Raw genomic sequence first — 14401 nt, forward strand, 5'->3', positions numbered from 1 at the left:
CTGGAGACAAATGTATAATGGAATGCACTTTTTTTCAGATAGTACAAGGTGAAGACAATTTTCAGCACTCATAATGAACATTTTATTATTTTTGCTGCAAAATATATGGATATTTCATAAACTAGAACAAACAAAGTGTGTAATTAGCCTCTGAGAAAGTAAAACAAAAGGAGCCTCTCACATCCTAAAGCTGTCCTGGCCCTCACAGCTCGACCATGGTATTTTCCTATCATCTCACATAAACAATCTCAGACCACTAACCTAGGACAAGGTTACTTCGATTCCATCATAAAGTGAGACAAAACATGGCTACTTCATAATTTTGTCTAAGCGCAAATAAAATCAATGTCAATTGTTCACTCTCCGGACTAAAATGAGTGGCTGCTACTTCTTTACCAATTGTTTATTGGTAAAGCTTTATTGTCATTATAGCCTGCCTTCTCTATAGATAAGATTTACTGAGATACCCAATCAAAGAATTGCCCGTCTTCTGACAGTGTCCAATCTAGAGCCAACTCCACTTCTGCAGACTCAATCCAACATCACCCAAGCAAAGCCCAAGACCTGTAATAGGTTCTTTCTAACACTCTCTTACTGAGATACCCCAGGGCTCCTCATGGTATGTGTTTTACACCAAGTAATAAACCCAGGTTGTTCAACTGTAGATATGTTCCTAATAGTTTTGGATGCAAAGCACTGACACCTCACATTATATCAGTTTAGGTCAGCTTTTGACACACAATGAGTTCGGGTAAGTCAGATTTTGTTACTAAGTTATAAAAAGACTTTTAGGTTGCAGGGTATTTTGGATTTAAGAATTCCAGATAAGGTTTTGTACACTTTATAGTATTTTTGGAAACCAGTTGGCAATATTTCTCTAGAACTTAAAAAATGTACACATGCTGATCTAGTGATATCTTAAGGGGAAATCTCAAATTTAGGTTATCTCTTGTGGCATTAATTATGAGAGCAGAAATTCAGAAATAAAAGTAAATATCCAAAAATATGATGATACATCCATTAAATGGACTACTATGCAGCCATAAAAAATGCTTAAAAGTTTTGATGAAATGCTTATGACATAATGTTGAGTCAAAGCAAAAGATAAAATTGTACACACAGCACAATCTTATGGAAATTTACCAAATGAAAAGAATGACCAATTTTGATTGATTTGTACATTTTCTTTACTCTTTCAACATTCTTTTCTAGACTTTTACATTTTTTTGAAATCATTATGAGTGTGAATCAGTCTTTTGCCAATACAAATATTATTCACCTATATTTAGTTACCGTTATTTTGCGTATAATCTCTATGGAAGCCAAATGAAGAATAGAATTTAATCATTCCTAAGAGGCTTGCAGAATAAGAAATATGGTGAGGAATATACAACAAAAAACTGGACATAAAACAGCCAGAAATATATACAGTAAACTAGTGATTGTCAGATGTGGAGCAAGCAGGAAGGGGAACTTTGAGGCAAACATATAAATATATATATATTTAACTTAATGTGCATAGTTTGCTTACTGTGGCCAGGTGATGTAGGTCATAGGTATAAAATTAAATGTAATCTTGCTTGCATTACTCCAATTTGCTGAATAAGTCAATCCAATGGATGATATAATTTTCCATTCTTTTTCTTTTCTTTACTTGTTTTAGCAAATGACTTTGACACGAGGAAAATATTTTTTTAAAAGAGAAGCTGTATTTACAAGGGTTAAATAATTCAACTTGTCAACAGCATTTCTTCCAAAACATATTTGAAGTAGAGAAATACTTAGGCGATTTATGCTTTGGGGTGAGCATCTTTCTTTGGCATTTTATTCTCTGTAGTAATTCCATTAAAAGAGCACAATTTATTGCACATCTGTCTTTGCAGATTTTATCAGTGCTGAAATCTTTTAAACTGAGAATGAGATTAAATAAACCCCGTTTACCAATGTGGTAAAATATAATACACATCCAGCCCATTAAATGGCCAGCTAAATCAATATATACACTTGGCAGCAATTTCCAGAAGATAAGGTGAAAACCTCCTGTTCTATTTGATAGATGAGTAAACTTAAAGGGAAGAATTTACAGTAGATTCAATGCGTACCTTGAAGAAATGTTCATTATTCTCAAATTACCTTCTCATGCCAGCAGATTTGTGGTTAGTCAACAGAGGGGCCATTCGTACTCCTCCTCCTGAGTAGTTACAGAGGTTGCATTGAAGCAAGTAACTGATGTGGAAGGCAGATGAGTGTTTGAACCTATTTAACAAAGGTGAGATTTCAGCTGTGATTAAAAAATGTTGATAAATTTTAATTGTGTAATACACACTGTTCAAAATCACCCCAAATAATGTGGCTGTCTATATGAGGGTGAAGAGGGGAGAGCGTGAAGGACACAGGAAGCTAAAAAATGTAATAATAATGATAACTTATAACATGCTTACAACGTGCCAGAAACTATGCTTGGCACATTTACATACATTGTTTGTTTAGTCTTCAAAAAAAATCTTTGACGGGCCGGCCCAGTGGCACAAGCAGTTAAGTGTGCGCGCTCCACTGTGGCGGCCCGGGGTTCGTTGGTTCGGATCCCGGGTGCGCACCGCCGTACCGCTTGTCAAGCCATGCTGTGGCGGCATTCCATATAAAGTGGCGGAAGATGGGCATGGATGTTAGTTCAGGGCCAGTCTTCCTCAGCAAAAAGAGGAGGATTGGCAGATGTTAGCTCAGGGCCGATTTTCATCACAAAAAAAAAAAAATCTTTGAGGTAGATATCATTAAGGATATGGAAACAGAACTAAAGTGAAGTGCCCCAAAATCATGATAAAAAATATTGAGGCTAGTATTTTAATTTAGTTTTTTTGCTTCCTAGACCCACTGTTCTGTACAACTGTATACCAGAAATAGAAGTGTTTTATATATATATATAAATGTTTATATTTAAATTAAAATATAAATAAATAAATAAATATAGTCCTAGGCTAAAGCTGAGTATTACAAATAGAAATTAACTCTTTAGATGAAAGGTCAGGAGACAGAAGTCAGCGATTGAAGTCAGGGTCAAGCATTGAAATCAGCGAAAGAAGCAGCAGCTCATGGTCAATGTCTCAGAAACACTCAGGGTCAAAAACAGAAACCGCAGCATTATCACAGAGAGAACACAGTCTGTGAACCCCTACAGCCACACTTCAATAAAAGAGCTAAGTCATGACCTTCAATGAGGCAATATGCCCGAAAACCACTAACTTTCTGTCGGGCACATTTTAGCTTCAATAAATGCCCATCGAACCTAGAGACTTAGAGGCAGGGTGCATCCACGCTGAGTCAGATAGACTTGATTTCAACTCCCAAGTCTGCCCCATTTCTCAGCTATGGGACTTTGTACAATATTCTTGGATGGTTTAACCTCTCTAAAGGCTGTTTCTTTATTTGCAAAATAAAGAGATGATAGAACTTAACCCAGGGTTTTTACATGACAATGTTATATAATACATATAAAACACTTAGCTCACTGCCTGATCCTTAATGAATGCCCAGTAAATATTCTTATGCCCAATATATATTATCTGTATATACACATAAATACATATGCATACACACATCTGCACACACACTCTTTATATGTATATAGACACTCTTTACATGTATACATATATAATATGCATATATTTTTAATATATTTAAATGGTATATATGTGTCTACACGTATCTTTGTATACGTATATTGTATTTTACATATCTTACATACAATATAAATATGTATTTTATATTATTAATCTAATAATCTATGTAAAATGTTGTATTCTATTTTTTTGACCAAATAATAAAAACGTGCTTTGTTTTAATATTTTAATAACATTTCTCCACAAAAGAACTTTTCACTGGCTATACAGCACTCAACTCTGTGAATGGCCCAACATTAACTTAATCATTCGCCTATTGTTGAGCATTTAGAAAATTTACACTTCCCCCCAACACGTATACTGTAATAAACATCTTCTGCATGAATTTTTTTTTAGTTTTTATTCATCTATTTTGGATTATTTTCTTAGAATAGAATACAGAAATTAACTGGTCAAATGTTTTAAATATTTTTACACTATTAATTTGTATTATAAAACAATGCAATAAAAATTTATATGTATTTTGGAGCACCTATCGTAAGCAACATTAATCTCTTAATTTGAAATATATGAGTTGTACACTTTCTTCTTCCAAAAAATGGGTTGGATATAGTTTACATTAGATAAAGAAAGGAGATTATATAAATTAAGCTCTAGAAGCCAAAATAAAGAAGTTAGCATTCACTGAGGAATGTTAGTTACACATTACATGTCAGATGCTGTTTGGACAATTCCTGTTACCTTAATTAAATACCACTACAGCCTTGAGATAGACATGATCTCCTTTCACAATGTAGGAAGCTGAAGTCATCAAATTACTAGGTAGCAGAAAGTAGACTTCAACTCAAATCTGAATCTCTACTTCTCCACAGTGGAAACATAATGCAGATATTTCCTAATTGTGCAAGGCCTTGAACTTAATGTTGCAGGTGATACCAAAGATATCTTTTCCCCACTGCACTGCTTTGCTGAGGGCTCTCCCTGAATCTTTCATTCAACCTTCTCGTAGCAATACATTTAGCATTCAAGAGCATGGAAAGAGAGGAAAATAAACTCAAGTTTTGTGCTGCTTTATCTAGGGCTCCAAGGTAGAAACCATATTCTAAATCAGAAAGAATTCCAAGGGTCCAGTCTGAAGTTCTCTGCTAATGTTTTACAGATTTAGAGAATGCACTAGAAATCAGAGGAGATGGGGGCGGACATAGGAGGGCAGAGAATGTTGGAGTGAAAGTTGCTTTTAAGAAGGATCAGTATTAGAAGAATAAAATTTCTTAGCATGATAGGTTCTTTGCCAATATTTATCTTGGTAATTTACTATATAAACATAAACCTTTAGCTGTTGGCATGGACACTGTCTGGATGGGAAATAAGCCTCTGGTTCAATGACTGTTCTGAAAACCAGTCTCTTTTTTTGGTGCCATTGGGCATGCAGTGCTCTAAACTCCACTGTCTCCACATGAACCAGGTATTAAGAAGGGCAGAATTGATGTTCAGGGTGAAGAGGCTTTTGAGTTAGTCTTTCTGTATACAAATGTATTGAGCATGGCCCCTTTGGAGTGAGTACTTCACTCCTGTGTCCCTGAAGTATTGGATTTAGGCCTGATGTAGGTGGTTGTTTATGGCCTTTTGTGAGTTGTTTCTTACAACCGACCCCAAGTTACCCAGGTCTAAATGTGACTTTAAGCCAAACCCGGGACCAGCTTTAGTAGCTGTAACTCTTTGCATCTTAACATGGTATGGTGCCTTTTTAAGGGAAGCGAGCCTGTTAAATTATGATTTCACGTTTCCAAGGCAGCACAGGAAGGATGCTCTCATCCCTGTTTCTTAATCAGTGTATCATAGATGCTGAGCATTTATAAAACATCTTCTGTGCTTCATGACAAATGGGACTTCTTAAGTGTCCTTTACAGCGGTGTCAGTTTTCAGGGTTTACCTTGTATATATGGGGAAAGGAGGAATTTTGCCTAGTGAGTCATGTGCTTACATCTGACCCTCAGTGTTGGACCTTTCTTACTCTTCTCTGCTGGGTTACAGGTCAATTTTCAGCTTGTTTATAGCTACCCCCTAAAGCTTCTGGACACTTTCTCCTTGTTTGAGGGTGGCTTTCTCTGCACAGGCAGCAGGGAGAAGTCAATGTGAAATATATCTCATTTTCTCCACTGCCGTGTGCTGCCTGTTTGTCGAGGGCTAGTTTATACATGTTCAGTTAGCTACAGTCTACCTTAAAATAAATTATATGACTTAAAGTGTAATGGGAGGCTATCACAGAAGTACACTACCAATTTCTTCCCTTTTTTAGTGCTATCATTGTCATACTTTCTAATTTTACATATGCCATAAATATATAATACGTTGTTATTATTTTCAGACTTATGTTTTAACAGCTGTTGAAAAATAAAAAAAGAATTGAATTTTATATTAACCTTAATTTATGTAATTTCTAATGTTCTTCACTGATGTGTGTGTCTGTATGTGTGTATAGTTCCAAGTTTCTGTCTGATATTATTCCTTTTGTTTAAAAATTCCTTTAATATTACTTATAATTCAAATGTACTGTCAAAGAATTCTGTCACTTTTAGTTTGTCTGAAAAAAATCTTATTTTTCATTTTTTGAAAGGTATTTTCACTGGTTATAGAATTCTGTGTCAATAGACTTTATTCTTTCAGCACTTTAAAGGCACTACACAATTGTCTTTGGCTTGCATAAGTTCTCAGGTGAATCCTGATGTTCTTTGTTCTTCCACATGTAATGTGTCTTTTATTTGCCGGCTGCCTTCAAGATTTTCTCTTTATTATTTTCAGCAATTTGAATCTGATCTATCTCGGTGGTTTCTTTGTGTTTCATTTACTTATTTGATATTTATATACTTATTTATTTGGTACTTATCCTGTTTGGTATTCTCTCGGTTTCTTGGATCTTTGATTTATTTTCTTTCATTAAATTTGGAAATTCTCAACCATCATCTCTTGAAATGTTTATTTTGACCTGTTCTCTCTCTCTCCTCCTTCCATATCTCTGCTGGAATTATTTGTTCATTCTTGATGTTTACCTTTTCCAGTAGAACCTTTAACATATTAATCATAATTATCTTCAATTCCCTGTCCAGATGTTCCAACGTCTGGGCCACCTCTCAGGCTGGTTTTGGGGATTGATTTTTCTCTTGAGTCTATTGTTTTACTTCTTGTTTTCTTGTGCTTCATGTAAGCTTTGGTTGAAAGCCAGACACCTTGTGTGGGGCAGTGGAAACTGAGATAAATAACATTCATGCCAGATAATGGGCACATTTCTTTTTGGCTAGGCTTTATTGTGGGGTAAGGTTAAGTCGATCGAATCAGGTGTTGTGCTGGGTTTGGGCTTTGTGGTCACTATTGTTACCCTCAGTGCACTATAGGCTTCAAAGTCCTCTAGCATTACATTCTGTTTAGGATGGGCACCAACCAGTTGGTCAGAGAGAATTGGTCAGTGTGTGCTTCACCTCCAACTTGATGATTTCTCTTTGTATCTTGAGCTCAGAGACACTCTCTTCCCAGGCTCGTGTCCCACCCCCAGCAGGAGACTGCTGCTACACGTCGCTGGACATTTGTTAGCAAGGTGGCGAGAGAGAGCCGCATTATCTATTGCTCTCGTTCAGTCTCAGACTTAATCAGCTGTTTGTTCCTGAATCTTTGGAGTGGGGCCTTCTCAGAGATCCTGCCCCTCTCCAACTAGTAGGGGATCTCTAATGGCCTGGACCCGGAGTTTCCCGCCCCTTGCCCAGGATGGGCCTTTCCATATGCTGTTAAGGTGATAAGTTTTGCTGCCCTTCCTTCAGTATCTTAAGACTTTTGTTCTATAGAGAAGCTAGGAAAGCACGATCCAGACAGGGTTTCAATAATTTCCTGCAATCTTTTAGATCCTAGTTCTAGAGGACTCAGTGATACTGTGCATGGTACCAAGATATGGACACAGGCAAAGAAAATAAAGAAACTAGTATGGATAGGTGAATCGAGGAACAAAGATTTTCAGGAATAAGACAGAGATCAAATATTCTAGTTGAAGTATGTAAGGTAATAATTGTTTAATAATATAACTATTAAAAATAATAGTTATATAATCAGAAGAATGACTTGATTGCAAATGCCAGGATGACTTTAGGTGTAGGAGTAGAGAAATGCAGATAAGACTAACTTACGTGGCCATAGAGGAGGCATGTCCCTGCCAGATGTTTCCCAGTAAATTTAAACTCATATTTAAATGCAAGGGCATCAAAGTATACTGTCTTGGTAGTCAAAGTTGGATATATTAGTAAATAGAGTCAGCTTCAAACTGCTCAAAATATATTTTTTTAATCTATTCTATACGTATGCGGCAAAGATTCTAATTAAATTTATTAGCTCCTTATGTGTTTTATGTAGATCCAGCTTTAGCTAATGGGAGTGACTCCTCCTGACTATTAATATTCATAAGGATTTTTCAAAGGTGGAAAAAAGAAAGATAACAAAGGATGGAACCATTGAATAGGATATTTAACACATAAAATTGTCCTGGAAGCAGAAAAGATAAATTTGTGATATATAAAAAGTCAATAGAGATAGAGAACAATGGAAGTCATGTGGCCAATGGTGGAGATAAGTCAGAATGTTTTCAAGAAGCTGTACGGGATCAGAATTGCCCACCCCAAAATGTATCTCTTTGGCATAAGGATTATTTTGGGCTGTTCACTTTTAAAAACTGCAGAGATGGGAAAAGCTCTGAAAACCAAGTAGAAGTAGAAGTTACCCTTTGTAAGAGACATTTACATTTGAAAGGGAAATCTCCACTTGTAAAGATGTCTTCCTCTCTGTATCAGGAAGAGGGGAGGATGATCCTATCTCTAGAAATTCTTATCAATGCGGAAGGCAAGGATTTAATCTGCATAATAACCTTGCTCTTGTTTACTGTCCTTTTCTGGTAATCTCCAGTAACTGACTCTCCCCACCCCCAACATCCTCCTTTGTCTTTATCTGAAGATGGTATTTAAGATGACAACCTCAGCCATTCTGGGATTTGCTCAGTTCTCCTGGTTTTCTCCCACGTATACATGTTATAAAGTTTTGTTTGATTTTCTCCTGTTATTCTGTCTCATGTCAATTTAATTCCTAGACCAGCCAGAAGGACCCAGAGGGTAGAGGAAATGTTATTCCTCCTCTACAAAGCAAATTCTATTTGACAACATTTATGGGTCAGAAGTTATAAACAATTTGAGTAAAATTAAAATACAGTCTTTGCTTTTGTGACAGGTGCTTACAAATTGTTGAGAAGACAAATCTTACCCACATGAAACTATCAAAAAATTGGGCTCTCAAAGTAACCTGTGACATCATGTGAGATCTGAGAACATTTTCTCCAGCTTCCTTCTTCCGGACCTGCCTCTGTGGACCAAGATTAGGTGCTTGATGAATGCAGAAAGACATGTGGTAGGGTGTTGGGACAGGATTCTGTGAGCATGAAGTAAGTCAGAACTGTCTCAGAGGTGAGCCAGGGGATGTGATATGGGCTCCATGTCATGAACAATGTTTCCTCTGAGTTTTTAAAGCTGTGAGCAAGCAGCTATATTACATGAGGAGCAGAAAGATGAGTATTCATAAATATGCTGATGGTCTAATAAAACAAAATTGGTGTAAAGAATAAAAAAAAAGATTCGGTGCTTGAAATACACTGCTCATTTAGCTTCAATGATGCCACAAAGTTTTATTTCTTTACCTCTCTCAAAAATTTTCTGCTTCCCATTATCAATTCTCACTTTCTTTTGTTCCGTTTTTTCTTTCTGTTTATTTCCACTTCCCCACTCTCAGCTATGTATCTATCCAAAGGTTGAGTCTTATGCTCTTTTTTTCCCCTCTCACTCATCAGCGCAACTCCAGCTATCTTCTTACATTTAATTGTCAGAATAAAATTGGTATTAAATTTATACACTGGTTCTGCTTACTAAACATTTCTGTTGGAATATGTTTCTATCATATCCTTGTTAAACAAACTTATATTTATTAAACACCTAGGGACAATACCAGGCAAAGAGGATGCAAATATAAAAAAGGAGTGATGCCTGACTTCAACAAAACAGCAATAGTAATAACAACTAATTATTCACTCACTCCTTCATTTACGCCACAAATATTTATTATGAGAATAGGGACCTTGTCTTTTTCAGTTACCACTATATTTCCAGCAGTTGAACAGTTCTTGGTACAAATTAAGCATTCACTGAACATTACCAAATTATTCAATGAAAGGAAGTAAAGGAAGCCTATGTGAGAAAAGATAGAGTTGTGTTTAGCACAAAGAGGGACAGAGAGACAATGGCCCTCATTAAATAAATAAAAGAATATGAGGTTATTGTAGAGAGTTGATACTCACTGATAGTTAATTAGGTAAAAAAATTTATTCTCCAATGGAAGGGATATATTTTGGATTTTTTTAAAGGCTGAAAGTAGGGACTGTGCGTAATTGATATCTACCCTTAAAGAAACTAGCAAACCTTGATTCCATAAACATTTTCAAAAAAACCTGTAGAAATTATAGACCATGTATGATCTTAACAGCCTTAACTGAGGGCTGGTTGTGTGATATCTTCATGGTACCTCCCAGTGAGGCTAATGTCCTCATTAAACACATGTAGCTCTTTGCATCTAAAACTTTCCTTTATCTTCTTTGTCATGTCTATTTATAAATTGCTGAAATCTGGGGTAAAATAGATGATTCCCCAAAGTGATAGCAGGATATTCAACATTGAATTTCATAAATTATCTTTTTTGTTGTTTTTTTCTGCAATCTGGCACAGAAAATTTCTTGAAATATAAAACACTATTTCCGCATTTGATATAAATAGAATACTCATGAATTTTAAATATTCTCAATATGCCACTCATTTAATACTCTAAACAAATACAGTGCTTCTCAAAAAATACATATTAAGTCCTGGGAAGGGAGGAAAGGAGAAATTATTTTCTCTACAGTTATATATAGCATTTAAATATCACACAGTACTATTTGAGGGTTACAGGTGACTGTAGGATTTAATGCTTCTCTTAAAGGAACGCCTTGGAGATGTGTGCCCTTACAGGGCTAAGGACTTCTTTCCTACATGTGGTAACATTCGAATAGAAAATAGTCTATAATAAAAAATACATAAATAATCCAGTTTCCTATAGCATTGAGTAGAGCCAAAGACTATGAATCACAATTAGGAGAAATTTTCCTTTATCCTTCTAGGTTCTTACGGCTGGTCTAAGAATTAAATTGACATGAGATAGATTAACAGGAGAAAATTAAACAAGATTTAATAATGTGTATACATGGGACAAACCCAGGCAAACTGAGTAACTTGCCTAAATGGTCAAAGCCCTCACCTTTAATACCATCTTCAGCTAAAGACAAAAGAGGATGCTGGGGGTAGTGGTCTGGGACTTCAAAGCGGAGGAAGGCAATTCACATGGAGATGAAAAGCAAATGTTTGGTAAACAAACATTTTCAATGCCATGCAGAGACAGTGGGATATGGAGAGGACCCTGATCTCTGGGTCCTGCCAGGTCTCCCCCACCACACAGCACATAATTTTTGTAGATATCTCTGGTAATAGCTTTTTTCCTGTTGCAGGCCATTTATCTAAATTCTTTAGGCAGTTAAAGGGGAGGTAACAAAAAAAACTTTCCGAGTCTTTTTTTTCTTAAAGCTAATCAGCCTAAAATAATCCTCATGTTATAGAGACACATTTTGGGGTGGCGCATTTTGTTTCCCTTCAGGTCTCTGCAGCTGGATTCGGTCAGTGGAGACTATGTCCTGTGCATTGGAAGGGAAAAGTGCCAGAGGTTCTGTGGGGGACGAGAATTGCCCCCCCCAGCCCCCCAAAATATGTCTCTTTGCCTTGCCTTGATTATTTTTAAGAACAAAAGACTTTGAAAGAAACTTGGACCTTCTCTCTAACTGCCTAAAAGAATTTAAGATTTTATCCCCAGGACAGGCCATCACCATAGATAACTCTGGGTATGGTAGACTGTGAGATCCCTTGCTAAGCCCATTATCAAAGTTCTGTTTACCAAACATTTGCTTTTCTATTTCCATGTGAATTGCCTTCCTCGCCTTTGAAGTCCCAAACCACTACCCCCAAAACCTTCCTTTGTCTTTAGCTGAAGATGATATTTATGGTGGCAGTTTCAGACTTTCCAGCTGAGTTGCTCAGTTTTCCTGGGTTTCTCCCATGTATACATGTTATAAAGCTTTGTTTGATTTTCTCCTGTTATTCTGTCTCATGTCAATTTAATTCTTAGGCCAGCCAGAAGGATCTAGAGATGGGTAGAGGAATTCTCTTCCTCCCCTATAGTTCAATAATAGTCATATTTTTAGGATGGGACATTCATTAAAAAGTAGGAATGTATAGATAGTTTGGTAAAATTTAAACTATTTATTTTGCTTTAAAGACATCATTTTGCTTAATGAGGAAACCCTAAAAGCATTTCTGATATAGGCATGAACAAAAGAAAGATGCCCTCTATTATCAATACTATTTATCTTTGGTGCTATTATCCAATGAAATTAGATAAATTGAAGTTTAAAATTTGGGATGTTTCTGGTAACAGAACTAGGAGAATTAATATTTTAAAAATTTTGTAAACCACAAAAAAAATCATATTTTTTTTCATAATAGATTATAAAAATAATGTATAGCATTCAATAGCATTTATATGTACAATCTACTTAAATTAGATGATAAAATAGAAGAAAATACTCCATTTGCAAGAGTAGCAAGCACAAAGTAAATACCCAGCAATAAAATTTTAAAAATTTCAACAAAAGTATCAAGAAAATTTCCAAATGCTACTGAAAGGTATTAAGAAAAATTTGAATATGAAAATATAATGTATTCTTCAATTAAAAAAAGATTCAGTATAAGAAATACATTTCCTATAGTTTTTAATAAATTTATTCCAATTTAATTAGAATACCAACTTTAAGTAGAAAATGTGAACCTAAAATTCATATGAAAAATTAGGAAATAGCCAGAAACACTGAAACAGTAGATGAATAAAGGGAGATTAATACTACTTTATATTAAAAGCTGATATTTTAGGGGCCGGCCCCCTGGTGTAGTGGTTAAGTGTGCGCGCTCTGCTACTGGCGGCCGGGGTTCAGATCTCCGCCGCGCACCAACTCACTGCTTGTCAGGCCATGCTGTGGCAGCGTCTCATATAAAGTGGAGGAAGATGGGCACAGATATTAGCCCAGGGCCAGTCTTCCTCAGCAAAAAAGAGAAGGATTGGCACGGATGTTAGCTCAGGGCTGATCTTCCTCACACACACACAAAAAAAATCGCATTAAAAGCTGATATTTTAAATCTGCAGTAAGTAAAACTGTGCAGTATTGGTACATGAATTGATAGATCAGACAATGGACAGAATATTAAACTCATACATATACACAAATTCAGAAATAAGTTGGTATATAATAGAGGGACAATCTGGTTACTATTGTTGTGTAGTAAATCACCCCAACATTTAATGGCTCAAAACAGCAATCATTTATAATCACTCATGATTTCTGTGAGTTAGGAATTTGGGAGCACCTTAGCTGTGAAATTCTGACTCTCACTAGTTCTGGGGTCATCTCAGAGTTTCTTCACTCATACGTCTGGTGTCTGGGCTGAGAGCTGGACAATGAAAGAGCTAGGGCTCCACAGGCATCTCTCTGTCTCTCCACACGGTTTATCCATCAAGGTTGTGTCAGGGTAGCTGGACTGCTTACATGGTCACTCAAGGTTCCAAAGGCACATTTCCTGAGATAGAAAGACAGGTAGAAGCCATATCACAGGTCTCAACTTAGGAAAATCATGCAGCTATTTTTGTGAAATACAATCTTCCACAAGAGTTACATTCAAATGGAAAAAGACAAATTATTGAATAAATGGTATGCATAGCATATTGAAAAATGTAGATCTATATTTAACATCATAAACTAGAAAATTCCCAACATGTAATTCCCATTATAAGTAAGTGTAAAATGATACAACCATAAATTACTACACGAAAATGTTAGCAATTCTTTTTTCAATATCAACTATTACTTAAACTCAAAAAATCATAAAAAAAGTAAATCTGTTAACATAAAAATAAAAACTTTTGCAAGCTTCCAAATTAAAAGATGATAAAGTAAAAATATAATGGCAAACTTATAAAGTTATAAGAAATGTTTGAAACTCCTATCACAAACAAAGGTCTAATATCTCTAAGTTTTAAAAATCTTCTCAAATAAATAGGATAAAGACCAATAACCCAATGTGGGAAAATGGGAGAAGAAATAAAAGTATTAGTGAAAATGGCATATAAACAGTACTTAAACATATGAAAAGCTATTAAATCTCATTTATAGTAAGAGAAAGATTATAAAAACTATACTGAGAATCCTCAATTCACCTATCCGACTGATACCATTCCAAAATGTATTAACGCACAGTACTGGTATAAGGAAACAGGAATGTACTGCTTTATGAAAGTGTAATTCTCCAGGAAGGGCCTTTTGTCAATTTTTTTCAAACTTGTAACTGACCCCACAATTTCGCATCAAGGAATATATTTGTGGTAGGCAGAATTGTAAGAAGATCCCTAAAGACCCACGCCCTTGTATAATCCAAGCCCCTCAAGTGTAGGCTGGACCTATAACTTGCTTCTTAACCAATAAATATGGTAAAAAGTAATCCGCTGTCACTGCTGTGATTATTTCAAGTTACAAGTCAAGCATGAAGGAATTTTGCATATGTAATTAAGGACCCTTT

At 35.7% G+C, this 14401-nt stretch overlaps 1 long non-coding RNA gene across 1 annotated transcript in view; it reads left to right on the forward strand.

Moving 5' to 3' along the window:
- Positions 1-9598, forward strand: part of LOC147915904 (uncharacterized) — a 60168-nt gene extending 50570 nt beyond the window's left edge. The window contains exon 3 of the long non-coding RNA XR_015553545.1: positions 8877-9598. This is a non-coding gene — a long non-coding RNA (uncharacterized LOC147915904). The remainder of the gene's footprint in view (positions 1-8876) is intronic.
- Positions 9599-14401: the final 4803 nt, after the last annotated feature.

Source organism: Ceratotherium simum, chromosome 11, assembly GCF_057802395.1.
Source record: "Ceratotherium simum simum isolate JZ-2026a chromosome 11, ASM5780239v1, whole genome shotgun sequence".
Taxonomy (NCBI): Eukaryota; Metazoa; Chordata; class Mammalia; order Perissodactyla; family Rhinocerotidae; genus Ceratotherium; species Ceratotherium simum.